Raw genomic sequence first — 27,933 nt, 5'->3', positions numbered from 1 at the left:
TGCAAAGTTACTTCATGTCTCTCCCCGCAACCCACATTACCAGTATGCATGTGTGCATTGATGAAAGACTTTAAAAAGCACTCATGCACATGATTGCATTGAGATTCTTATTGCATGGAGTTTTACCTGTGTGCACATGAGCTTATGTGCATTGATAAAACACCAATACTACGATGATGACAACAGCAACCATGATGTTATTCTACAAAATGTTATGCCAAGATTCTTTTTTCCTTTTATTTTGAAATAAAGTTAACAAAATAAAGACAACAAAAAGAAGAACTTACACAATAAATCAAAATCACTAAAAACACACACAAAGGAATTCACCAGTTCACCAGCTATCTTAGTCCATAGCTGATACACTCATGGAACATCTACAGTAAAACGGCCTGAGTAGGAGCTCAATACCTAATGAAAGTAAAAATACAAGTTATACAACATATAAAAAGAATGAATGCAAGTGTATCCTTTTTATGTGGTGCTGAAGTGACGGGAGTCCATATGAATGTCGGCAAAACACTGCACAAACAGAATATTTTTGCAATATTTTATCAATGCACATTGGTAACACAGAGGGGGTGGGGAGGTAAGATGCAATAGAAGAAACTGAAAATTGGGCAAAAAATGTGCATGCTCCTATTCTGGAATTAATTTTAGAAAGTCTAGTTAAACTTGAGTTCAGGGAGAGTGAAAGTCAGGGCAGACAGAAACCATAGAACAGCAGAGAGGGAATGGCTGTGGTAGAGCACATGCTTTGCATATAAATGGTCCCCGGTTCAATCCCGGGTGTTTCCAGGTTGGGCTGGAAAAACAACAACATCCCTGTCTGAAATTCTGGAGTGCTGCTGCCAGTCAGTGTAGACACTACTAAACTAGATGGGCCAATAGTTCAACTTGATAAATGTAGGGATGAAAAAAATCTATAATTTTTGGTTTTTCTCGTTTTCTCTTAGATTATTTTTCAGGGTGTGGCTGAGGACTGGGAGGGCTTTAGGTCCCGTGGATCCAGAGTCTGCCCCAAATTGCCCACCCCATGCCTGTGATCTTCCCCTCTTTTACCTGTCCCGACATCAGAGTAGGGATGGCGGAGAATTTCTCCCCAAAACTTCGGGGGGCCGAGCGCCAACGTGTTCGGCCCCCCGAACAAGTTTCGGGGAGAAATTCTCTGCACCTCCCCCGCACCCTGCACCCCCCCCCCCCGGGACGGGACTTACCTTTGCCGAATGTCCCTCCCGGCGGCAGGTCCGGCCGGCGGTTCGGCGGGTCTTCGTCAGGGGCGGGGGCGGCATCCGATCTTTCGACCGGCTGCCGCTGCCGCCATTGCAATAAAAGAAAAAAAAAACGCCCCCGTGATAGGCTACGTGACGATTAACGTAGCCTATCACGGCTAGATTTGCAAAGTCAGCCGTGATAGGCTACGTAAATCGTCACTTAGCCTATCACGGGTGACTTAAAAAAAAAAAAGCGTGTACGGATAATGGCAGCCCCCATAGGGAGCCGCCATTCGCATTCCTTATTTGGTCGCCGTAGTCTACGTAAACATTTACGTAGACTACAGCGACCAAATAAGGAACGCGAATGGCGGCTCCCTATGGGGGCTGCCATTTGCATACGCACTTTTTTTTTTTTTTTTTAAGTCACCCGTGATAGGCTACCTGGCGATTTACGTAGCCTATCACGGCTGACTTTGCAGATCTAGCCATGATAGGCTATGTGAATCGTCACGTAGCCTATCAGGGGGCGTTTTTTTTTTTTTTAACTGTTTAGTTCGCGGCCGGGCGAGGCGAGGCGCCTCCTCCCCGGCCTGAATTTCGGCCGGGCGAGGCGGGAAGCCTCCCCCCCGGCCTGAATTTCAGCCGGGCGAGGCGGGAAGCCTCCCCCCCCCAGCCTGAACTTCGCAGGGGGAGCAACGAAGTGCCTCCCCCCACCGCGGGAAATCTTCGAGGACAGATAAGTGACTTTTGTCCACCCCTACATCAGAGCTCCAATGTAGGGGAGCTGAATGGTGTTGAAGTTAACACAGAGGCTGGGGGTGGGGGCGAATCCAAGATCAGATCCTGCCCTCTCTGAGGGTGGACCTCTTTTTCTGCCCTGGGGGTGGGGGATCTGATATAGCCTATGGTCCCTGGGATGCTCTCCCAGCAGCCATAAGATTGCAATTCCAAAACTTAAGATAACAATAAGTAACAGTTAATATTCATACAAAGACAAATAGTTCTTAAACATAAACACAATATCATGCAGACCAGATTTTTAAAAAAGTATTTAGGGTTTCCCCAAAGGGCAACAGAGAGAGAAGGAGACATGTGGGGAGGACATTCCTGAAATACATGTGGGGAGGGCGTTCCAGAAATACAGGGCCACCACATAGAAGGCACTGCTGCACTTGGTACTCATCAACTTCACCATTTTCACTGGTGGCAGAGCCTCAGATGTCGTTATCTGTAGGGATGTAAGAACTCACCGTAGTTCGCGTTCTCCAGAGTCCAGACACTTGCTGAAGCAGTGCCCCTGCTCGCATCCCCCCGAGCCTGCGCTCGAGCCACCCATGAGTTCGGTGAATTCCCCAGTGCTCACTGTGAACCCGTTCGGTGAGCGCTGCCATTTTCGCACCTTTGATTTCTGCATAAAACAGGAAGTTAAAAAATGTGCATATTCAAATATGCGCAGTTTGGAGCTGGGGAAGCTAAATAAGCACAATATTAGAGGGATTATACACATCACCAATACAGGGTGCCCCACTGTCACAAAATGTGTGGATCTTTTGATCAGTTCTGAGCTCCAGATTTTGCCCTTCAAGAGGTTTTTCCTAAAAAATAAAGAACTAGATGCATGTAAAAGCCCCAAAATGTAGAAGCAAAGCATGCTGTGTGTCTCCAATTATGTGAGATATGAATAATGCAATACATGCACCTTTTCCAATCTATACTGACCTTGGCCTCTTCCCGTAGATAAGCACCCATTATGATTATTTGCATATCCCATCCCATTTCAAGCCAAATACTGTCAGTCAGTTGACTTATTTGCAGAACCAGCATATCCCTGCATATTTCATCCCTCAGTACCCTCCCTGCACCCTGTAATCTGTGAAGTGAGCACATTAAAGCCTAAATTTCACTTTGAATCCAAAAAGGAAAAGACAAGAAAAACTTTTCTACATAATTTAGATTCTCTCTTTTTCTTCTTTTTTTTTTTCCCAGGCTGAAATTTCTACAGAGTTTTACTGAGACTATGTGCAGTCTTGATCAAAGTTGCTGCTTTTCAGACAGTTGGAAATTAAATTGTAGAGAGGGGATGCTGAATATTTTGCAGCAACCATAGATACAAATGAGGACTGCAACAAAATATTGCAGTACATCCTCCGTCTTAAAACGCAAATAAGTTATTCAGAGTTGCAGCCAGCCATTCCTTCCAAGTATGGCATTCTACTCCTTTCTCTTCCCTCTCCCCCTGTTCTGTTTTTTTTTTCAACTGTCACTCTACATTGCATAGCTCCTGAGAATCATCAGTCCTTGTGAGAATGGCTTGAGTTGTGTATGTATGTGTGCTTTCCTTCTGCACATTTCTCTCTCTCTCTCTCTCTCTCTCTCTCTCTCTCTCAGATTTGTTATACTTCTGCAAACCTCAGGGTTCCTCTGAGCATGCTGATACCTTCCTCTTATTTCTCAGTGACCCCATTTTGGCTGCAACTCTGGTGGCACTCACCAGCTGAGTTCGCAATTAGAAGGATTGATGATGCACCAAGTGAGCGCACACAAACACCCAACAACTTCTGGTATTTAGTTTTGTTTTTCATTTACAATTGCCAAAATTTATTATTAAATAGAGAAACACTAATAGCAGGAGGGCAGGCCTGTAACAACAATGATCGTTTTGAAGCCCTTTCTCTCGCATCAAAATGGATTCTTTTGATTTGGGGTGGAATGGCAAAATAAATAAGAATGTCTTGAAAAAACCCACAGAGGCTTTGTTTGGCTGCCTTTACACTAAAGAAAAAACCCGCAGTCCTCCTGTTGTGGACCCTTTCTGCATTTACAGTGGGGTCCCAGTCAGCGACCATGGGATTGCTGAGAGGGGAAGCTTTTAATTTTCAAGGTTCCATAGAGAGCAATGAAACAGCGCCATCTAGTGCCTGTTTTAATAGCATTACAAATAGTTCATTATTTCTGGATCTTTTTGAGAAGGAATCACCCGGAAATACCTCTGGATGTGCCCTGGAGGTTGATGACGTCATGAAAAGGACTGGCAAACGTCTGTGAATGAGCAATCTCAATAGCAGGATAAAAGCTCCGTGTCAAGAAACCCTTTGAAATCAGAGCAAAAGGGTGATTTTTCTGAGACTGTTGAAAGCATTAGCAAGTTTTGATATACATGGGAAAAGACAAAAGGCCCTTGATGAATGAAATACCCTTCCAAAATGTGTTGGGCCTATTAAAGCTTTCTCTGGCACCTGAGAACATTTTTACATTTTGTTTTGCTTACCCTTCCCCACCCCCCCACCCACTCCGGTTCACCATGCAACCTCTCCTCTGGATAGATTCTCTCTCTCCCCCCCCCCCAGCTAAGCTAACTACCAAATAGATAAGAGCAGTTCCACAATGGAACCAAGGTCAGCATCAAGGTTTGGCATTGATGGGGCACCTGCTGAGGGCCCTCACCACAGCGGGGGCCCATTGACAACAGCCCCCTGGAGTTGTTCCTTCTCTTCACCATTGCAACCTGCTTCCTCTGCTTCTTGCTCTGGCCCAGACAAGGGTGGTGATGGTGGTGAGTAGGGATGTCAGAGAATTCCGCCACGGATCTCAGTGAGGCCGACTGCCAGTGCATTCGGCCCTCCGAAATCCATGGCGGAACGAAGCCCCCGCCCCCCCAGCCCACGAAAGGCGTGCGAAACAGAGAACCTACCTGCTGCCATTTGTGCTGCTTTGTGAATGGCGGACGCATCTGTGGCCGCCATTCGCTTCTTCATTATAGCCGTGATAGGCTACGTAAATACTTATGTAGCCTATCACGGCTAATACAGGGATGCCATTTGCATCCCTGTGGAGGCTGTGATAGGCTACATAAGTATTTGCATAGCCTATCACAGCAAAAAAAAAAAAAAAAGGAATGCAAATGGCGGTGGCAACGGCGGTGCCCATTTGCATTCCCTTTTTTTTTTGCCGTGACAGGCTACGTAAATATTTACGTAGCCTATCATGGCAAAATACAGGGACACAAATGGCGGCGGCTACGGCGGCCGGCATTTGCGTCCCTGTGCAGGTTGCCCAGCGGCTGGATGTCCGGCTGCGGGCGGCCCCAGCTGGCGGTTCTGCGGAGTTGCCGCGGAGCGGAGCTGGCCGGGGAGAATTTCGGGGGGAGGGACAGAGCGCCTCCCCCCCACTGCAAATGTCACCCTTCGAAAAGGTAAGTGACTTTCGTACAACCCTAGTGGTGAGGTGTTGATGCCATGGCCTCCTTGCTCCACTGGCTGCCTGCCTATCAAGCAAGCAGCAGCAATGATGACAAAGGGAATTAGGATCAAGAGCAAGTGATGACATGGGTGATGAGAAGGTAGCCTCACGGAGGGATAGGGCACACTGAGAGTGTGTTGCACAAAGGCCCTCAAAAACCTGGAGCCAACATGGAATGGAGCCAATTACCCAGGGCAGGGGTGCAGAATTTCCAGCTGGTGTGCCTAATCCAGCCCACGGGGAGCTGCAATCTGGCCTGCACCACCTCTTGCAGTTCCTCCAGGGGGTGGGGCTTAGGCTCAAAGCCCCGCCCCCTGGAGGAAACCCCTCAGAGGGCATCCCCACAGCCATGTCTGATCTGAGATTGGAGGTAAACTACGAGGATTAGTGATGTTCTGCCCTTTATTGGTTCCTCCAGATGTGACACAGGCAGCTTCACCCTGCCTAATGATAGGACTGGCCCCATTTGCAAATTAAATACATCTTTTATAAAGCAAGAACACTTTAGCTACAAAGGAAGTGAAAAGAAAGCTCAACTGAGTCATTACTTCACTTATTCCTCAAGTTGTGGTTTCGTGGGAAGCTGTCAAACAATCACATCCTGCAAGGGGGAACCCCCCCCCCAAACATGCCAGAGTCTGTCAATTTTCATCTTTAGCACCTCCTGTGAATTATCAATCACTATGACAACCTGAAAGGATCCCCCCCCCTCCTCTCTGCTGACTGCCTTCTCAACTATGCTTACAGATAGCAAGCCAGGACAGCAAAGAGAACACCTGAAGGCATCTGAGGAGATCACTGAAGGCATGCTGACACTAGCTATGGGGAGCAGGTCAGCGTCGATCGGAGGCATGTGCAGCATCATGTCGGGTTGTCAGAGAAATCTGCAACAGACACCACTAAGTTTGGATTTCTATACTTCTGTCCTGTGGATTCCGCAGTGGACCAGCTTTTTCTGAGTTACATGGATTTTCTGAGTCACGTGGACTTGCAAACCAGTTTTTCATTGTGGGGGGGGGGGGATTTGTACTAATGTGCATTAGTGCATTCCCCTTCCCATTAATTATTAGTTCCTCCAGCTGATGCTATTTCCATTTGAGAGAAAAACAACAACGCTGCATGTTAGCTGCAAAGACACATTTAACACCACATGCAGTCTGGCCCAAAGCCACAGCTCAGAATGAAGACTTATATCTTTACTGGCCCATCCCAGCAACATCCATTTGTTGAGAAGTGAAGAACCTTATAAAGGGGCAGCCATTGGACTTGGAGCTACGCACTCCATTGCCTCTCCATTCAGCCATGGCTGGGGCGCTGCCTGGAAACTGAAAGTGCCCCCCCAACACCCACCCCACTTGCTTTTTCATGGTAGTTTGCTCCTGTTCACTGTCCTATTCAGCAGCTGCTCTAGTACCACTTACTTTAGAATTTCTTGCTGGCTGTGATGTCATCGAGCCAGTCAATGATCACGTAGACATTGATCATTGATGTCAGAATGCCTTGCAGCCAACCGGATCATGCTCTATGATGACACCTCTAAGCCAATCCAGGGCAAGGGCAATGTTTCCCGTCAACAATCTGAGTGGGTAAACATTTTTATCCCATCTTCACCCCTCCCTGAGGAATCTCCAGAAGGCGAGTATGTTTCATTGGGTGGTGGTTGGTTGGGGTGGTGATGGGGAGATTTTATTGTGGTTGTTGTTGCAAAATGTCCCCGTCCCTACCCAGTTTTAACTTATGCCTGTTAAAAATTCATTGAACAAACATTGGTGGGTGGAAAGTAAAGTGAAAAAAAAAAATTCTCAGCAAACCTTTCTTTTAAAGTTGCTGGCAGTCTTGGCTTTTCTTTCTCTTTGTTCTTTTTTTTTCCAGCCAGGCCTCCCAAGAATTTTGATCAGATTTTTCCCTCTCTGTAGAAAATTCATCATTCAGGGTTTTTCCAGCACAGAAATTGGAGAACTGCCATCAGCTTCAGAGAGCAGCTTTTGAAATAACCTTCATTTGGAGCATCATTTAAGAGCCTAAAGGAAAGAGGCTGCTGGGGGAGACAAAAGGGGGAGACAAAAGGGGGGGGATCCAAAATACAAACAAAAGCCAAACCCAAATCCCTGTATCTAAAAAGTGATTAAAAAACACCTATCTCTAGCAAAAACAATACGCACACCCCTGTCTAATCTGTATTAGCTGGCTTTCGGCAGATCAGCAGCACAGAGAATGGGGGAAAAGCTGTTTATTTGTTGGCAGTAGTCAAGTTCCATCTGATAACTAATGAGATTTCAAGAGTATAGGATCAATAGGGACTTGCCATTGGTTATTGCTCTCCACTGTTTCTGTCTTGCTCCCCCCCTCCAACTCCTGACTGTTTCATTCCTTCAAGGCAGTGGAGGCTGGTGCCTATGATGTCAGTGGGGCAATATGGTTCAGCACCTAGATAGCTCCTTTAGAGTTCTGACTGGTTCTGACTGAAACCCAGAGCAGATTCACCACCCCATAACATTGGAGTCACCAGCCTCCACTGCTTCGAGGAATGTTTTATCAGGGTGGCAGTGGTTGTGGTGGTAAACAAAATGTCTTTCTTACTTTTTCACAAGTTGAACTCACAGACAGACTCTCATGAAGAGGCACAGAGCAAAGGGCTCAAGAGTGGGGCTTGAGGTCTGTCTTGGTGAGCTGTCCAGGACTAGGGATGGCGGAGAATTTCTCCCCGAAACTTCGGGGGGCTGAGCGCCAACGTGTTCGGCCCCCCGAACAAGTTTCGGGGAGAAATCCTCCAACCCCCCCTCCCCCCGCACCCCCCCCCGGGATGGGACTTACCTTCACCGAATGTCCCTCCCGGCGGCGGGTCCGGCCGGCGGTTCGGCGGGTGTTCGAGCGGGGCGGGAGCGGCAGCCGGTCTTTCGACTGGCTGCCGCCGCCACCATTCCAATGAAAGAAAAAAAAAAACGCCCCCATGATAGGCTACGTGACGATTAACGCAGCCTATCACGGCTAGATCTGCAAAGTCAGCCTTGATAGGCTACGTCAATCGTCACATAGCCTATCACGGGTGACTTTAAAAAAAAAAAGAAGCACGTACGCTAATGGCGGCCCCCATAGGGAGCCGCCATTCGCATTCCTTATTTGGTCGCTGTAGTCTACATAAATGTTTACGTAGACTACGGCGAAAATAAGGGCAACGCTATTTGCATTGCCCTTATTTTCGCCGTAGTCTACGTAAACATTTACGTAGACTACAGCGACCAAATAAGGAACGCGAATGGCGGCTCCCTATGGGGGCCGCCATTAGCGTACGTGCTATTTTTTTTTTAAAGTCACCCGTGATAGGCTACGTGATGATTAACGTAGCCTATCATGGCTGACTTTGCAGATCTAGCCGTGATAGGCTACGTTAATCGTCACGTAGCCTATCACGGGGGCATTTTTTGTTTTTTTTTTAAACTTCCGAGTTCGCGGCCGGGCGAGGCAGGAAGCCTCCCCCCCCCGGCCTGAACTTCGCAGGGGGAGCAGCAAAGCGCCTCCCCCCCACCGCGAACAACCTTCGACAAAAGGTAAGTCACTTTCGTCCACCCCTATCCAGGACCTGGAACTGTTCAAGTCTCCAAGGCAACTGAAGTGTAAGGATGGTGGAGAAATCCACCATGGACTCCAATAAGGCCAGATTGTTTAGAATCCACCCCCCGGAGTCCGTGGCGGAATGGCCTACTCCCCCCCACCACCCCCCGAAATCCTCCCTGGACGGACCTTACCTGCTGCCAGCCGGTCTGGGTCCGTCCACTGCTGCCGTCCGTCCGCTGCCCCGGACTGCGGCCGCAAATGGCATCCAGTGTAGGGGACGCCATTTGTGTCTCTGCTGTTTTCTGTGATAGGCTATGTAAATATTTACATAGCCTATCACTGAAAAGAGCAGGGACGCAAATAGCGTCCCCTATGCCGGATGCCATTTGCGGCTGCAGCCTGGCAGCTGACAGAAGTCTGGCTGTAGACGGGCCCAGCCTGCAGCTCCGCGGACTCGCTGCAGAGCGGAGCCGGAAGGGCAGGATTCCCGGGGGAGGGACGGATCGCCTCCCCCACCCCGCGGACGCCCGGACTGGAGCAGTGAGTGGGTTTCGTACACCCCTACTGAAATATTACAAGTTTGCACCACTGCATGTAGATGAGACAACTCATGTGAACAGTGTGTAACGTCAGTCAAGTGTACTCACAGAAGATGTAGCAGCAGGTTCCATCAAAAAGAGGAAATGCATCACCGAAAAATGTGGACAAAAGGGGACATGGATTTGCATAAAATGTGCATATGCTAATAGGTATCTAGAGATGCAAATTTAGAAATGGTTGTAATAATTTAAATACAAATACAATACATCTCACTATAGTGTGGGAGACTGTGACCAGGGGACCTGTGTGCCTTGCACAGTCTACTGTTGATAGGTGACTTCAAGGACCAGTTCTCCCTTCTGATGGCTCTTTATCTTTAAACCAGACTTGGACAGCCCAACAAGTAGAGGACACTTTCAATGAGATCATTGTCCTCTGCCAGGTCTCTAAACTGGAGGACTGTCTATTCAGTCTATTCAACTTTACAGAGAAGTTGGATACCCAACCGCCCTAGCATGAGCAAGGCATTCTGAATATGCAGAAACCTCTGCTCAGAGACACTGGCATTCCATGTTCTTTTCCTGCTGATGACTCCATCTGCTACTATGCCACCCTGTAGTGTGGGCCCATTGGAACAGGTAGAGTAAACCCCCCTTCTTCTCCTCACCCTCCTTTAACCTCCAAATTGGGGCTGTTTAAAAGCTAAGAGTGTGTGTTTCTCCATCCAGCTGATCTTGTTTTGTTTTGTCCACTACAAGTTTTGTTGTTGTTGCTCGAAAAGGCCTGTTCCCCCTCTCTAGGTTTTTAGTACACATTAACTTGTACTAACACCACAAATGGGCATGAAGGCATTTCATTTCATGCTCCATTTACTCTGCAGGCCTGATTCCTTGTGCATGAATAGTATATCAGGGTGATCAGACATCAGGCTTGCACAGTTTTTAGTTGGACCCCAAGGTCCACCAACTGGAGTCAGAAACAAAATGGTGGCTCAGGGAGGTGGAGGCAACCACACCCTATACACTGGGATGATCTCCATATACGAGTACAAAGCTACATCTGACTTACTACAGATCAGGGATTCTAACACAACACTCTGAAACTGAGAGAGCTGCACAAAATTCTGGTCAATGGCAACTTTTTAATCAAGCTGTGCCTCTCTAAATTCTCCACCCTATTTGTGGGCAAAGAAATTGGGGGACAATTTCACTGAATTTCTCCAGGGCGAGGAGAAATTCTCCAACAGTTTCTCACAGGTAGGGCCATCATTGGCAGGGGTTGTAGCACAGCTTCTTTCTTTTCTCCGAAGGGCTTTTTTTTGTGCTGCCTCTGCAAGTGACAACAGCAGCCACCTTGTTGGCAGTCTGGCCCCCATTTTGCATCTGCTACAATACCTAGCATCTTTCTGGGGCATTGTGAAAGAGAGAGGCAAAGCAACCACTACCCCAAAAATGGTGATGAGAATTTGTCAAAAATACTGCAAAGTGGCCTTTCATTTCTAAGGGGTAGAAATAAACACAGGCAGCCTTCTAATCCTAAAAAAGCCCTATGGGAGATATTACCTCATCATGGCTTCCCCATGATGGCTTTAACTGAAATGTGGGAAGCTGTGGAAGCTGCCAGCTGCCGGATTGTACAATGGAAGACAGGACAGTCACTCATACTCCTTGACCTTGTTACAAGTAAGGTAAGCACAAGAACCCAGAACCCAACCCATAAGCATTTCTCCAAAATTTTCTTCTCTTTTGAATTTCTTTCAGGAAACCATTTATTTTCTAGCCAATTGAATGAGAATGGTAGAACAAAATATGGAGACATTTTTGGCACAGCACTACTTATTGATACTCATATTCAGGGACAGCCCTTCCATTAGGCAAGGGGTGGGCAACGTAGTGTCTGTGAGCACCAATGTGCCCCCCAGACACCTTTCTTGTTGCTCACAAAGGTAACCTACCCCTCCTGCTTTTTGGCCCTCCTGCCTGCTTGTTCCCCCACCTGTGAACTCATCTGGCAGCAGTGGCTGAGTCTGAAAAGCATCCCCCCCAGTGTTACATTTCCTGCAGTGTCACAGAATGCCTGACATAGCATCATTCCTGGCACTGTGGAAATTAAAATGGCAGGTGACATCCTAGATTCAGGCTCAGCCGCTAGTGCCATGTAAGCCCATGACTTTGTCCAATCACATCTAAGGGTGTGTGTGTGTTAAATGGAAGGTTGGCCAGCACTCAGGTTAAACTGGAGAACAGTCTCAGGACTGAGTGCCAGTTTCAGGTTTTTGAGGGCTCTTGGACAAGAGACCCTCAATTAGGCCCCCTCCCCCTGTGAGTCTACATTCTCACTGCCATTGTCACCAGCTGCTATTGACAGGCAGAAACATTGTAAGCAAGCGGCATCTGCTAATCCTTCTGCTCACCACCAGCATTGTCTGGGTCAGAGCGCAAGGCGGGTGAATGAGCAGGTTGTAATGGTGAAGAGGAGGAACAACTGCAGGGGGCTCTTGTCTGTGGGCCCCTGCTGAGGTGTGGGTAGGGATGTCGGAGAAATGAGTTTGGATTTTCATGAATCTGACTCATAGATTCTGCAGTGGACTGTCTTTTCCCCTGTTGCGTGGATTCTGCGGACTTGCAGAATGGTTTTCTAACTTTTCCAAATTTTGTCATAAAAAAATGCACTATTTTTTTCAAACAACCAAAAATGCACATTTCCCCCATAGGCTAAAACATGAAAATGCACATTGGGGTGTTTTGTTTTGTTGTGTTTTTTTTTTTTTTTTGCACATTTTCACACATGGATTTGTGCAACTGCACATTTGAGCAAATTAAAAAAAAAATAATAATCCCATTCATTAGTGGGTGGACATCAGAATGAAAGGCACCTGGCAATCCATGAAACACAGATGGAACAGAATTTACACAATCTGTACATCCCTAGATGTGGGCCCTTGGCAGGCACCCAATCACACCTGCCCTTTATATCAGCCTTGCCCTGTGTGCTCTGCAGAAGGGATGGGCAGATCTGTGAATTTCAACCTCATTGAGGTTCTTGGTATTCCACTACCAAACTTGTTCTATCTCAGTTCTATATGACAGGCTTTTTTCTCTTCCTGTACAGAAACCTTTATGTATTTATTGGTGCACATTTTTCAAACATACACATTTTTGCATGCATGCCCCCATTGGTGAAAGCATGTTTGTGCACATTTTAGAAATATATGTGGTGCTTTTTGTGCATTCTTCAAAGGTCTGCATGGTGTTGCAATTCTTTCTTTCTCTTTCACAGAATGCATCACACGCCTGGAAATGTAGATTTCCAACCATAAATTGTATTCCATGTTCTGTTCTTGGAGATGAGAATTGGGTAAATATGTAAAAAACAAACAAATGAAACACCCATCAGGAAAGCACATTTCTCACCTATCCTATACTCTGCAGTACCAAAAAGAGAGAGGAAAGTCTGTGACAAGGTAACTCAAATTCAGCACCAGGAACTCAGCTCCTCAACCTGTACAAGCAAGGAAGAGTAAGCAGTTGTCTTATTACGATTAACTTATTCTGCCATGTTATTATTTCTCACAAAACAAAATTAGTTAAAGGGTAACATATTTTACAGAGTTTCTGTTGTAACAGGGTGGGGGGAGTAAAGAATTAATATAATTTTTTTTTTTTAAAGGAGGATTGTTGTTTCAAGCTTAAAATGTTATCATGAGACAGCTTTGCTTCATGCTCTTGAATGGCTGAAATGAGATACTAAAATCACCTGGGTTGCCTTTGAGCATTTGGAAAGTGATAACAGTCTTACATATTTATCCCAGACAAATACGAACATCAGAAAAACAGGGGAAGGGGAAATGGATAATCCAATAATATATCCAATTCTCTTTATTCAGAACCCATTAAAAGAGAAATTCTCCTGTGAAAACAAATCTGCGGGGTTCCTTCTACTCTGATACACTGGGACTGGCATTTGGGGCCATGGGAAGATCTTCATTTGACATGATCAAAGATGCATTCCTATGATGCTATGCTTTTAAAAAGTGAAGCATGAAGAATTCTTTCAATTTGTCCAGTTGGCACACTGGTAGGACAATTCTATTTATGCCTACTCAGAAGTAAATCCCACTTGCTTCCAGGTAAGTATGGATAGGATTCAGCCCTTAAGAAAGGAGGCTGATTTTGAATGGATTATAATGGGGCCAAGCCAAAGCAGGTCATGGGGGAACTAGCAACATTTTGCTGGAAGTGATTACTACTGTTTGTGTCAGAAATAGAATCCCTGCTTCTTAATATTGAACTAAGCCACCCACTCCTGTGCTGACAGCTTTGCAGCCGAAATGGTGCCAATGAGAAAGAGGGAGAATGAGAGAGGGGTATTCATGCTCCAAGGAACCTAGAGATTTGCAGATGTACAGAAAATAATTCCACAGAAAAACCGTAAGGACCAAGCCCCGCTCCCCCCTCAAAGAAGAAACAATGCTGCACAAGCATGTGAAGAAAAAGGATGAGGGTGGGGACAGAGAGAGCCTGCACCTGCAGTCACAGCATTCTCAACATGTCTTACCTGAGAATGGTGCCCCCCCATCTTAATACTGACATGAGCAGGAGAAGGCAGAGGTAGGGGGTTGTGGCGACAGCAGCAGTGGATGGAGAGAAGGAAGCAACTGGCTACAGGAAAGTAGAAAGGAGAAAGCTAAGCGAGGGGTGGGGGTTAGAGGCATGGAACCTGATTCAGCACATTCCCCTCCTCTCCTGCTGGCATGGGGAAAGGCATCTATTTCACTCATGCCCAGGCTTGGAGAGTCTTGCATGCTGATTCCCTGCTTTGCAAGCCTATCTGAGGATGGGCCCTGGATGTCAGACTTTGTCTTGGCCTAGGGGGAGTGATAGTCCGTGGCACTGATTCTGAGTCAGAGCGGGATGTTATGGAGCCAGGCCCAGCCATGGGAAGCCAGCGTCCTGAGAACTGAGTCCTACCAGGCCTCCCACCTGATTAGGGGCTGGGAGGGGGTGAGACTCAGGATGCTGGTATGGCCTATCTTCCACAGCTGGGAGACCTGACCTTGATAGAGGCAGGGGCTTCTCAACCAGGGACGTCTTCCATGGGAACGGGGCAGACCTCTGCAGGGGAGGTGTGCGTGCCTCATGTGGCAGCATCAACTCAAGAGGGCAGAACAGAGGCGTCTGGTGAGGCATAGCACATGTTTATGAGCTAGGTTTCCCTGCCAGGATCAACACGCCTGATGGTGTTGATCCAGATAGGCCGCCTATCTGGATAGGATTGTGGCTTTACAAAGTAATAGGCAATGGCTGCCAAGATCTCAGAAGCCAAAAAAATGGCTGGATAATATCCTCAGTAGCTGGGATGGGGGTTCTATACCTTGCACCACTACTTGACTCTCCTGAAGACTAGCAAAATGAGTCCTAAATAGTGAAAATGGCTATCTATCTGTGTGCGTGTGTATGTGTGTGTGTGTGTACGTATATGTATGTGTGTGTGTGTGTGTGTGTGTATATATATATAAATATATATATATATATATATATAAATATATATATATATATATATATATATATATATATATATATAATAGAATAGAATAGTAGGGTTGGAAGGGGCTTACAAGGCCATCGAGTCCAACCCCCTGCTCAAGGCAGGAATCCAAGTCAGAGCATCCCTGACAGATGGCTGTCCAGCCTTGTCTTGAACGCCTCCAGTGTGGGAGAGCCCACCACCTCCCTAGGTAATGGGTTCCATTGTCGTATTGCTGTAACAGTCAGGACGTTTTTCATGATGTTCAGCTGGAATCTGGCTTCCGGTAACTTGAGCCCATTCTTCCGTGTCCTGCACTCTGGGATGATCGAGAAGAGATCCTGGCCTTCCTCTCTGTGACAATCTTTCAAGTACTTGAAGAGCGCTATCATATCTCCCCTCAGTCTTCTCTTCTCAAAGCTAAACATGCCCAGTGCTTTCAGTCTCTCTTCATAGGGCTTTGTTTCCAGTCCCCTGATCATTTATTTATTTATTAAATTTATTAATCGCCCATCTGACTGGTCACCCAGCCACTCTGGGCGATGTACAACCCACCATAAAACAATATAAAACAATAAAATGCTACCATTTTTTTTTTTTTTAAATACCCTAACCCACCCCAAATGCCTGCCTGAACAACCATGTTTTTAATGCACGACGGAAGCTCATTAAAGAGGGGGCATGACGGAGTTCCCTAGGGAGGGAGTTCCACAGAGTGGGGGCCACCACAGAGAAGGCCCTCTCCCTCGTCCCCACCAGTCTAGCTGTCCTGGCTGATGGGACAGACAGAAGGCCATCTGAAGCTGATCTTGTTAAGCGGCCTGTCTGGTGTTGCTGGAGGCGCTCCTTAAGATAGGCTGGGCCGGAACCATATAGGGTTTTAAAGGTCAAAACCAACACCTTGAATTTGGCCCGGAAAACAACTGGTAACCAGTGCAACTCCTTCAGCACTGGAGTGATATGATCTCGCCGGCGGCTGCCTTTAATCAGGCGAGCCGCCGCGTTCTGTACCAGCTGCAGCTTCTGAACCGTCTTCAAGGGTAACCCCACGTAGAGCGCATTACAGTAGTCTAAACGAGAGGAGACCAGGGCATGTACTACCGATGGGACCAGATGGTCGGGAAGGAAGGGGCGCAGCCGCCGTATCAGATGGAGTTGATACAGCGCTGTCCAGCTCACAGCTGACACCTGAGCCTCCATGGACAGCTGGGAGTCCAAAATGACCCCCAGGCTGCGGACCTGGTCTTTCAAGGGTAGCCGTACCCCATTCAACACCAGGTTAACATCCCCCAGCCTCCTCTTGTCTCCCACCAAAAGTACCTCGGTCTTGTCAGGGTTCAGCTTCAGCTTATTCCTCCCCATCCAGCCACTCACCGTCTCCAGACATTTGGACAGGGATTCTACGGCCAACCTTGGTGAAGATTTGAATGAGAGGTAGAGCTGCGTGTCATCCGCATATTGATGACACTGCACCCCAAACCTCCTGATGATAGCCCCCAGCGGCTTCACATAGATGTTAAATAGCATCGGGGAGAGGATGGAACCCTGTGGCACCCCACAAGTAAGTGGCCACAGGTCCGAAACCTCCTCTCCCAGTGCTACCCTCTGGTACCTGCCGGAGAGGAAGGACTGGAACCACCGCAATACAGTGTCTCCAATGCCCAACCCCTCCAGGCAGTCCAGGAGGATACCGTGGTCAACGGTATCAAAAGCCGCTGAGAGGTCGAGGAGAACAAGGAAGGAGCATTCACCCTATCATCTTTGTTGCCCTCCTCTCAACCCTCTCCAGTTTGTCTGCATCCTTCTTAAAGTGTGGCGCCCAGAACTGGACACAGTACTCCAGATGAGGCCTAACCAGTGCTGAGTAGAGGGGAACTAGTACTCCCCGGGATTTGGAAGCTATGCTTCTATTAATGCAGCCCAAAATAGCATTTGCCTTTTTTTCAGCCACCCATATGTATGTATGTATGTATGTATGTGTGTGTATGTGTATGTATATATGTGTGTGTGTGTGTGTGTGTGTGTATATATATATATATAAATGAGTTTGGTTATTTATTACCAAAAATGTCAAAAACAGAAAACAAAAAAATGTCAACCATGACTTATCACACAATTATGTATGTATGTATAATATTTATAACTTGCTCCACATCTAAACAGATTCTGGAGCAGTGAACAATAAAAGATAAAATAAATGATAAAAACATAAAACAAATAAAACACCATATTCAAATTGTTATTTTAAAAAACAGAGTACCTATAAAAACCATGGCTGGTCAGTCAAGAAAGGCTTCTTGGAATAGAGACATTTTCAGGCAGTGCCTGAAACAACACAATGTTGGCCCCTTCCTGACCTCCAGAGGCAGGGAGTTCCATAGAAAGGGGGCCACCACACTGAAGGTTTTTCTCCACATGGACTCCAATCAGGCTATTGGTCCATGCAGAACCACCATTCAGAACCACCAATAAATTCTAGGGGTGTATGAAACACCGCTTACCTGGCTCCGCCGGGTTCCGCAGGTGGGGGGAGGAGATCCATTCCTCCCCCTGCAATCCTTGATGGGGGGGAGGCAATCCGTTCCTCCCCCTGGAATCCTGCCCGGCCGGCTATGCTCCGTGGCCAGGCCACGGTGCCGCCGGCTGGGCCAACCCGCAGCGGGGCCTCCAGCCACTGCTGGGCTGGTGCTGTATTTTATTTGTGAAGCATCATGTACATAGATAGGTGTACCAATTAATTAGAGAGCCAGTGTGGTGTAGTGGTTAGAGTGTTGGACTAGGAGCCAGGAGATCCGGGTTCTAGTCCCCATTCTCTCAGCCATGGAAGCTCACTGGGTGACTTTGGGCCAGTCACAGACTCTCAGCCCAACCTACCTCACAGGGTTGTTGTTGTGAGGATAAAATGGAGAGGAGGAGGAGAATGTAAGCCGCCTTAGGTTCCTTGCAAGAGGAAAAAGGTGGGATATAGATGCAGTAAGTAAGTAAGTAAGTAAGTAAGTAAATAAATAAATAAATAAATAAATGAGACTTGCAACTGTTGCAAGTGGCAGTGGAGGCAGAAATACTGCAGCACCATGCAAGGCATTGCAATCATATCCTGCTTGTGGGCTACCCACTGGCATCTCGTTGGCTACTGAGAAACAAGATGCTGGACTAGAGAGGCCTTTGGTCTGATCCAGCAGGGCTCTTTTTCAGCACCAGCACCACCACCACCACCACCACCATCTAATTTGTATGCAGCTTTTCCACAAAACATGCCCAAAGCAGCTAACAACACAATAGCAATACAAAACCAAGAAAGCATACCAATGCATCAGTTACACTAGTACATCATTGCAATAATAAAAAACCCAAACAATTCTTTTCACTAATACTAGCATGGTAGCATTTCAAAGAGATTACAAAATAGACAATATTACAAAATAGGCAATATTACAACACAGTTCCATATATTATTTCTCAGTGATGTGTAAGCCAGGTGTTGCTGACTGACATGGTTGCTGACAAGCCCAATCCCTGTTTTCCTAGCAGTTCTAGCATACCAGAATCTGGTTCAGTTCTGATCCAAGTTTTATTTATGACTCAGGCTCCCTTTATACAAGCGAGAATGGGATAGGCAGCCATGAAAGATTCTGATAGGCCTTCCTCTAAGTTGGGGTGAGGAACCTGTGACCCTCTAGATGTTGTTGGACTCTAACTCCCATCTGCCCAGCCAGTGTAGCCAGTGGCAAGGGATGCTGAGAGTTGTAGTCCAACAACATCTGGAAGGCCACAAGTTCCCCACACCTGCTGTAAGTTGGTATACTATATTTATTAGTATACTAAAGTTGTTGAAATAATACAACTATTTTTACTTACAGCACTTCTCTGGGTTTTCTTGGGTACCTGAAGAATCTTGTTGTACCCTTGATAATGCAGGGTTCAAAAGGCCTGGAGATGGTTTCTTTGGAATCATGTCCCAACAGGCAAAGACAAGCAGATAGCCAACCTCAGAATCCAAAGTCCAGTACTATTCATGATCATAGAGACAATCCAAGGGATGAGAGCAGGAAGGGAGAAAGCAGATGCAGAAAACTTGGAGCTGAAGGTTCAGGGAAACTGGAACAATCCAGTTATGGGGACAAGGTGGAAAGGAGCAAAGGAAAGCAGGGCCATAATAGTGACTCAGTACTTCTGTGATGGCCAAATTCATATGGAGAAGAATCAGTAGAAATCTCTCTTGTTGCAGTCCAAAACCTGCATAGCATTTCCTCAACTGAAGAGAGGGGATGAGGAAGAACCAAAGGAACCTTGGGAAGTACACCCATGCTGTTTGAGGTCTTCCTCCTTTTCATGACCCCCCCCCCTGGGATGGACGAAAGTCCCTTACCTGATCCCAAAGCTTGCTTCGCGGTGGGGGGGAGGCACTCCGTCCCTCCCGCTGAAATTCTGGCTGGGGGGGAGGCGCCCCGTCCCTCCCCCCGAAATTCTGGCCAGGGGGGAAGCACCCCGTCCCTCCCCGCCAAAATTCTGGCTGGGGGGGAGGTGCCCCCATGTAATGTTTACATAGTAATCTTTACGTAGTAATGTTGACATAATAATGTTTACATAGCCTATCACGGCTGACTTGAAAAAAAAAGAAAGAAAAGTGCGTACGCAAATGGCAGCACCCATGGGCACCGCCATTTGCGTTCCTTATTTTTGGCATGTGTAGTCTACGTAAACATTTACGTAGACTATGGCGAAAATAAGGGCAACGCCATGTACGTACGCGCTTTTCTTTCTTTTTTTAAAGTCAGCCATGATAGGCTACGTAAACATTTACGTAGCCTATCACAGTGTTTTTTAAAAATCTAGCCATGATAGGCTACGTAAATCTTTACGTAGCCTATCACATTTATTTGTTTTTGTGGGGTTTTTTACTTGGAAATGGTGGCGGTGGCAGCCGGTCAGAAGACCAGCCACCGCCGCCGTCGCCGAACCGCTGCCGAACCACCGCCGGAGCCGCCACCACCAGGGACATTCGAGCAAGGTAAGTCCTGTCCCGGGGGGGGGGGGGCAGACCAGTTCTCCACCAATTTCAGGGGGCCGAATGCGCTGGCATTCGGCCTCCCCAAGATTCGTGGAGAAATTCTCTGACATTCCTACCCCCCCTTACACTTTCCAGTGTGCAGCAGAGGACTGATGAGGATGAAGAACAGGCTGCTTCTTCAGGGGTCACTCAGGGCCTTCCCAGCTACAGATGCAGCCCTGCCAATCCTCTGACTCAGGACTGAGTCATCTTTCCAGCCTTGTATAAATCTAAGACTCAAAAATCAGGTGAGGGCACTTTAAAAGTCCAGTCATCTCTTCCAGGAGAGGTGGAGCAGACCACACTACAGGGCTTGTCAGCCTACATAAAGCTTCAGTTGGCTTTATCTCCCTCCTGAGACAACATCCTCCTATTTACTTAGGAGAGGGAGCTCCAGTCAGCAGGACCCACTTGGAGCTATCCAAGGTCCTGTTTTCTTCTGCTATCTTAAGAGAGTTTCTGTCTTGACATTGCCTGTTATGCCTTGATGGGACTATATCTGCTTAACCTGATCTTGCCTACTGTAACTTGGCTCTGTTTACTAGACTGGACTTTACCAGACTTCACCTGATTCCATCAGATGTTATCAGCTTCCCCTGTGAGCCTCAAGTAACCACAGAATCAGATGCTGGTGGGACACCCCACTAGCAGGATGGAGAAGACAATGGAGAGAGGAAAAAAGTGTCAGGGTAAAACAGAATTGAGAGAGAGAGAGGGGAGTGGGAGATGCAAGGTGAATTTTATTTATTTATTTCTTATTTCCTTTCACAGTTCTTCCTCCCTCTGCTCTTTAGCCTCACAACAGCCCTGTCAGGTAGCTTAGCCTGAGAGATAGCAACCAGTCCCAGGCTATCTTTGTAACTGAGTGGGGATTCAAACCTGAATCTTTCAGCCCTAGTCTGACACTCTGACACACTAGCTCGAATTGAGGAATGAACGAGGGGTCTATCTGAGCAAATGCAGGTGAACAGAGACATTGACTTCAATTCCACAAAGAAGAAATAAGGAAAAATTCAAAACCACAGAACCCAACAAGGGAGACAGGACATTTGTGTGTTGTAGCAGCTTGGGGTTTTGTGGTATGATAAATTAGATTGTTGTTGTTGTTACATTTTTACCCCACCTTTTTTTCCCCTTCCAAGGAACCCAAGATGGCTTACATAGTCCTGCTCCTCTCCCTTTTATCCTCACAACAACCCATTGAGGTAGGTTAGGCTGAGTGTTAGTGACTGGCCTAAAGTCACTCAGTGAGCTTCATGGCCACATAGGGACATGGCTGAGTAGAACCCAGATCTCCTGAGTCCCAGTCCAAAACTCCAACCACTATACCACACTGGGCAATTCATCCCCTTATCAAAAGAATGCCATTTCTAGTTTGCTACATGAGTTAGCAAGATGGTAGTTACTATAAATGGTGGAGTGAAGCCACATTTCCCCAGAATACTTTTTTAATTATTATTTTTCTCATCCCTCTAGAAAAAGAAGCTAGGTTTACAGAATTTTCTCCACCATTTTTTTTGTACTGGCCACCATTCTACCTCTTTCCTTCTCCACAGTATCCTGGAACAACACTAAATCCTGGGGCATTGTGGAGGAAGCTGCAAACTGACGGCCAGGCTGCCAACACAGTTGCTGTTGCTGCTGCCCTGGGGAAGCCTCACACAGAAAAGGCAGACAAGAGATCATTTGTGCTACTGACACTGCGGATGGTGAACCCCACCCTGAAAAACTGTGGAAGATATTTTTTCTTCTCTCCATGGAGAAATCCAGAAAAATGGTGTGTGTGTGTCCCCAGTTTCTTTGTCCACAAATAGGGTGGAGAATGTTGAGATGCCATTTGCTCACAGCAATAGAGCTAGCAGCTTATTCCTTTGCAGATCCTACATGTTAATAAAGTTGTCACCTTTTTATAACCCAGAACGTGTGTCTCTCTCACCTCTTCATTCCCATCTACTTGCAATGCAATTTTCAGATTGGTACCAGAGCCCTCACATAGATATCCAAGGTATTAGTGCTGACAAAGTCTGAGACATATTGAATGCTAGTGAGAAATGAATATAGCTGTATCAAAGTAAATCTACAACTGTGTGGACATGACCTGATCTCTCAACCATAAAAATATTGGCATAGTTTTAGAAGGAGAATTATTTGCAGCTTTGTGTATAACTGAAAGCCACTGTCCTGGGAAAGGAAAGGAAAGGAAAGGAAAGGAAAGGAAAGGAAAGGAAAGGAAAGGAAAGGAGGAGACATTCTCTCAATTGCACTGCAATCCATAGCACAACCTCCTCCTCCTCCTCATTTCTATACCGCCCAATAGCCAAAGCTCTCTAGGATGTTTACAAAGATTAAAAACATTAACCTCCCCTGGTGCCATCCAACAATGTTGGGCTACAACTCCCATCATCCTCAGCCAGCATGACCAGTGGGAGTTGTAGTCCACCCCATCTGTAGGTCACCAGGTTGGGGGAGAAGAAGAGCCATAAGCAATCCAACTGTCCTGTTAAAATAAAGATGTTACCAGCGTTTTTCCTCCTTTATGCCGGGACAAATCTCTCTGGAGCAATCCATCCTGTTCAATATTAAGTGTCCAGCAGCTCTGCAAACTTTCCCCCAAAGTATTTATCTCTCCTATGGCTTTTTAATGTTTAATTTCTTTCCCATAATTAGGATTCAGATTATTGTCTTTAGGAATATTTCCAGGTTTGTAAGAAAAACAGAAGCCTTCCCCAAGCCAAGGTCCTGTTCTTATTTCAAAAGTGGAACTGCGGGGGAGGGGTTAAGAGCCCTTTTCAACTTCCACCTCCTTGGTTGGTCAGCATCTGACCTACTTTGAGTGGCTTCAGATGTAGCACTAATGCAAGTGGGACAGGAAGCACCAGGGCCTCATGCTTCCTGTTCCCTTGATCACCTTAGGGAGGTTCACACAAATGCCCCCACCCCATATATTGAAAGAACATGTGAAGGAAGTTGTAGGGCCATGAAAGCTAGCCCTGTGCATACAGCACACTGAGACTACTAATCTCTGGTGAAAATACTTCCCTGCTGTCCATGCATTTGGATGGTATGGGAAAGAGCTCTCCATGTGAACTGATATACATAGACCTCAACATGAGGAGGGACCATGATCTTTCTATGCATGGGAGACATGGTTTGGGTGAAACTCCCTAAATTCATCCAACATAATTTGCATCTTCGGCCACCATGGGAAATAAAGTAAATGGAAAGTGAACCTATGCCCAGCTCTACCCCTGACCTCCACACAGAGGCCAAAGGTCAGAAAGGGGTAGGGGGGGCTGGCTGTACATATGGAGGGTCTTCCACATAATCAGGAGCCCTGATTGCACGGGGGCCCCATTCACATGGAGAAGCCTCCGCAGACCATGGAGGCTGTGGGACAGAGCCAAGCATGGAGGAACAGTGTCACGTGTGGTCTCTCTTATACAAGTGTTAGTCCTTCATGTGGTTAACATATGGATAGGGGGAGAGATGCAGGGGACAGGAAGCACAGAACACTTGTGCTTCCTGTTCCACTACATCAGTGTCATGTTCCCTAAGTCAAACACCTCTGTATTTGGGGAACAGGATAGAGATGTATGAGAATTTGGTTTCAGTTCACAAATCAGTCAAAAATGTCCTGTTCACAATCCCAAATGTGAATCGGAGCGCATTTTCTTTCTTTTTTTGAAAATACGTTTTATTCTATTTTTTATCTTTATAAATGAAATAAACAGTTTTTGTTGTTTATTCAGTCAGTCACTTCCGACTTCGTGACTTCATGGACCAGCCCACGCCAGAACTTCCTGTTGGCCGTCTCCACTCCCAGCTCCCCCAAGGTTGAGTCTGTCACCTCTAGAATATCATCCATCCATCTTGCCCTTGGTCGGCCCCTCTTCCTTTTGCCTTCCACTTTCCCTAGCATCAGCATCTTCTCCAGGGTGTCCTGTCTTCTCATTATGTGGCCAAAGTACTTCAGTTTTGCCTTTAATATCATTCCCTCAAGTGAGCAGTCTGGCTTTATTTCCTGGAGGATGGACTGGTTTGATCCAACAACCTAATCATTATCTACAGTTTCCCAACAATACAGTATTCTTAGAAGGACACAGTAATAACAAAAAAAAGGGGGGGGGGAGAAAAAAGAAAAAAAAAGAAAACAGAAGAAGGGGAAGGAAGAAGAAAGCAAGAAAGAAAATGAAAAAATATATAAAAGTTACTTAAAAGGATTAAATGTAAACTCCATTACACACAAACTTCAAATACCATTCTGTTTAAAAGTTATACCTATAACATTGGCAATATTACAATTCAGTACAGCACAGATAATCAACCTTCCATTTCAATATCATATCATCAGTCTTATAGCAAGGCAGCAGGCCTACAATTCATTTCCAATAACCATATATTGCCCTAGAGCTTAACAATATCAGCCAAAAATATTACTAAACAAAGTCTCATAATAATGATAGTAATAATAATAACAAATGAAGGAAATTAGAAAGGATAAGTAATAATAATAACAAATCACTAATAAATTTTATACTGTTATACAATAATAAAGCTTAAAATCAACCTTACAACAATCACTAATGTATTTTGTACTAGATATATAAATGAGTGTACACATTTCTATACACCTTCAGACAGTAGATTTAAGTACAGTATATCATTTCCATTTTAAAGAGAAAGGATTTAAAAGAAAAGAGAAAAAACATGAGAGAAAAAATGCGGAGCACATTTTCTATAAAAATGTTTGCAAATTCCCTCATGTCCGCAAAATGCGCAACTTTCTCAAAATGCATAACCTTCTCAAAATTCACCAATTCCTCAAAGCTGAGCACATTTTAAATCATCCATGCTTTCGTCTATGGGGAAAACTTGCATAATTTTGGAAATTTCTGCAAATTAGGGAATTGTTTTAGCAGCTTTCATGTTCGATAGATGTTTTGCACAATTTTTGAAAAATGAAAAGCAATTGCAAATGCAAGCACAAATTAAGGAGAGACGAGCAGCAAGCTGATGTTTGGAGAATCTTGGTGGGCTCCAACATCAGTCGTTCGCCCATCCCTAGAACAGGAGGATCTGAAAAATAATCACAATGACCTTTATTTCGTAACAGTGAAAGAAAGGTCCTTGTTAAATACTGATGGAAACTCACTGTTTGGTTTTATCTCCCTATATCTTGGTCAGTTCACCTTGACTCCTTGCCCAAGGCCAGGTGAATGTAAAATATTATGAATGTGAGGACTGGTGATTAAGTGGTAAATAAGGTAGAAGTAGGTATTCTTCCAAAATTCTTCTCATCCGCATGTCTCTCCAGATGCCAGATTTACAAATTATCGGGTCTTGTTTCTGAGGTGAGACCAATGCAGTCAGAATAACCCATTATTCCATTAAAAAAAAAAAAATGAATCCAATTTTTTAAAAAAAAAATCCAAATGTTTTATAAAGTGCTCTGCAGTGCAGTTTACCCCAACTATCCATTCCTTTGGTTCATTCACATGTTCCCAGACACACACACACACCCCCATTTTTCCCAGAATGCTCCTTGGAACAGAGCATTGTGAGGTAGGGAGAGATGGTGGCCACCAGCTGACCAAGGTAAGGGTGCTCTGGTGTGTTGTTCTCTCCCAAAAACGTGTGTACCACCCCTGAAATATATACCCCAAAAAAACTCGTCTACTACCCCTGTAAAGTAGGAGAAGCAGCAGGATTTTTTTTTTTCTCCAGTCCCCACCCCTTTGCAAATTTGGGCCAAACTTTTGACAGTTTGGCCCAGCCTTACCAGTAGGCCTGAGGAGTTTACAATCTAAAATGTGACAGAAGGGGAGGTAAGTGAGAGAAAATCGTGTGTTCTATCATTGAGTTATCGACCCTCAAGCTTAGAAGTTCTCTGTTGTTCTTAATAAAGCATGTATCCTATATTTGGGGCTTCTTTTTTTCTTTTCTTTTTTTTACAATGGTGTGGCAAAACTTACTTGAAAACACATAAAGGCCAATTCTTCTCATTCTCATTATTCTGTCTAGAATAAGCTAGAGCAACTATTTTTCTCCCACGTCAGCACACTGAGAAGTTTACATGGAAGTGGGGGGAAAGGTTATATTCTGCTGTTTGCCCTGTGTGCTCCAGTTTCCAAATAAGAGAAGACAGCAAGACATTTCTCTCACAGGATATGCAATGTTTCAGAGCATGGGATTGTAGCAGAGAAAACAGGAATCTCTGATGACCTTACAAACTTCATTATAATTTTATTTCACATGCTTCATACCAGTGGCCACAACACTCTGGGGATCTATCTAACTGGTAGGGAGCTAGATCAGAATCCAGCCTATGATGCAATCCTGTTTCCCAAACTCTCCTTTTTTGCTGTAGTATTCATTTCTGTTTGACATTTTCCCTTTACTTGACATGTCCTTCCTTCCTTCCTTCCTTCCTTCCCCCTCTACTCCAATTGGTGTGATGACATCCAAACATTTTTTCTGTATGCAGACAGACACTAGAAAGCATTGGCTTCCAAATCTGGGATGGATAATATGAGCTTGCAGTTATAAATGTTTATTTTCCAGGGTTTTATACCACTGGTCTCATGTTACAGCTAGAGCCAAGGGTAATTCCCATGAAGCCCCAGAAGATGAAAGACATTGGCTCTTGCTGCTGGATAAGGATTTGATCATTTGAGGGGCTGCATATATGGAGCACATGAGTCCCTTGTTGAAACAGCAGCACGTGCTTCCAATTTGTTTCTGCACACAAATGAAAGTGCCAGTGTAAAGGCCTTTATGGTTTAAGACCAGGATATCTGAAGGACTGCTTTCTTCTTTAAAAATATTCCCACCTATAAGATTACACTTGGAGGTGCTCCTATGTCTCCCGGTGTCCACAGAAATACATTTACAGCGCAATCGTATGCATGTTTAGACAGAGAAAAGGCCTACAACCTTTTGTAGGCTGGGGCATGCTGGGAGTTGTAGGCCTTTTCTCTGTCTAAACATGCATAGGATTGCACCATTCGTTGTTTCCAGGGAAAGGGTCTTTTAGTGGCTGTGCCTAGGCTTTGGAGCTATCTTTGGATGGAAACGAGTGTTGCCCCCTCTTTAATGGCCTTTTGTAAATCAGTTTAAAAAACAAACAAACTTCCATTTAAGGAAGGCATTTAGGTGGTAAATGTAAGGCATTTGGATTGTGAAAGGGGTGATGTCAAGGTTTGAGACCTACAGAGGCAAGGAAAAAGGCTTGCCAGGGACGCAAATGGCAGCCGGCGTAGTGGCTGCCATTTGCGGCCACAGTCCAGCTACGGCTGGAGCCACCAGAGCTGCCACTGCCACCAGGGCCGCCGCCGCCGCCACCACCGGAGCCGCAGCCAGGTAGGCTCCGTTTCGCGGGGCTTTCGCAGGGTGGTGGGGTGGGTTGCTCCCTTCCATCACAGATTCTGGGGGGCCGAATTCACTGGAATTCGGCCTCCCTGGGATCCGTGGCAGAATTCTCTAACATCCCTAACTTTCCTAATGTACACTGTCTCTGCATTTTGTATCACTTTTTATTGCTACTGTTTTCTAGGATTGTTTGATGCTGTTTTAGTGTTTTGCATTCCAGGATTAAATTATCAGTGATGTGTTGAATTGTTAATGTGTAGTTTCATCTCTGTTGTTAGCCAAAGCTCTAATGCTCTTCTGAGGAAAGTTGGGGGTATGAATGCTTTAAATAAATACATCTCAATTTGTGATACACACCAGAATTCTTGCTGGCCTTATTGAATCGCTCTAGTCTTCTCTTCAATTTTCTCAGATTTATTTTTTTATGTAGTTATTTGC

Source organism: Heloderma suspectum, chromosome 7 (genome assembly GCF_057233095.1).
Source record: "Heloderma suspectum isolate Gila_16-S chromosome 7, 16-S_ref, whole genome shotgun sequence".
Taxonomy (NCBI): Eukaryota; Metazoa; Chordata; class Lepidosauria; order Squamata; family Helodermatidae; genus Heloderma; species Heloderma suspectum.
The sequence above is the reverse complement of the archived record's forward strand: the minus strand, read 5'-3'. Positions refer to the sequence as shown.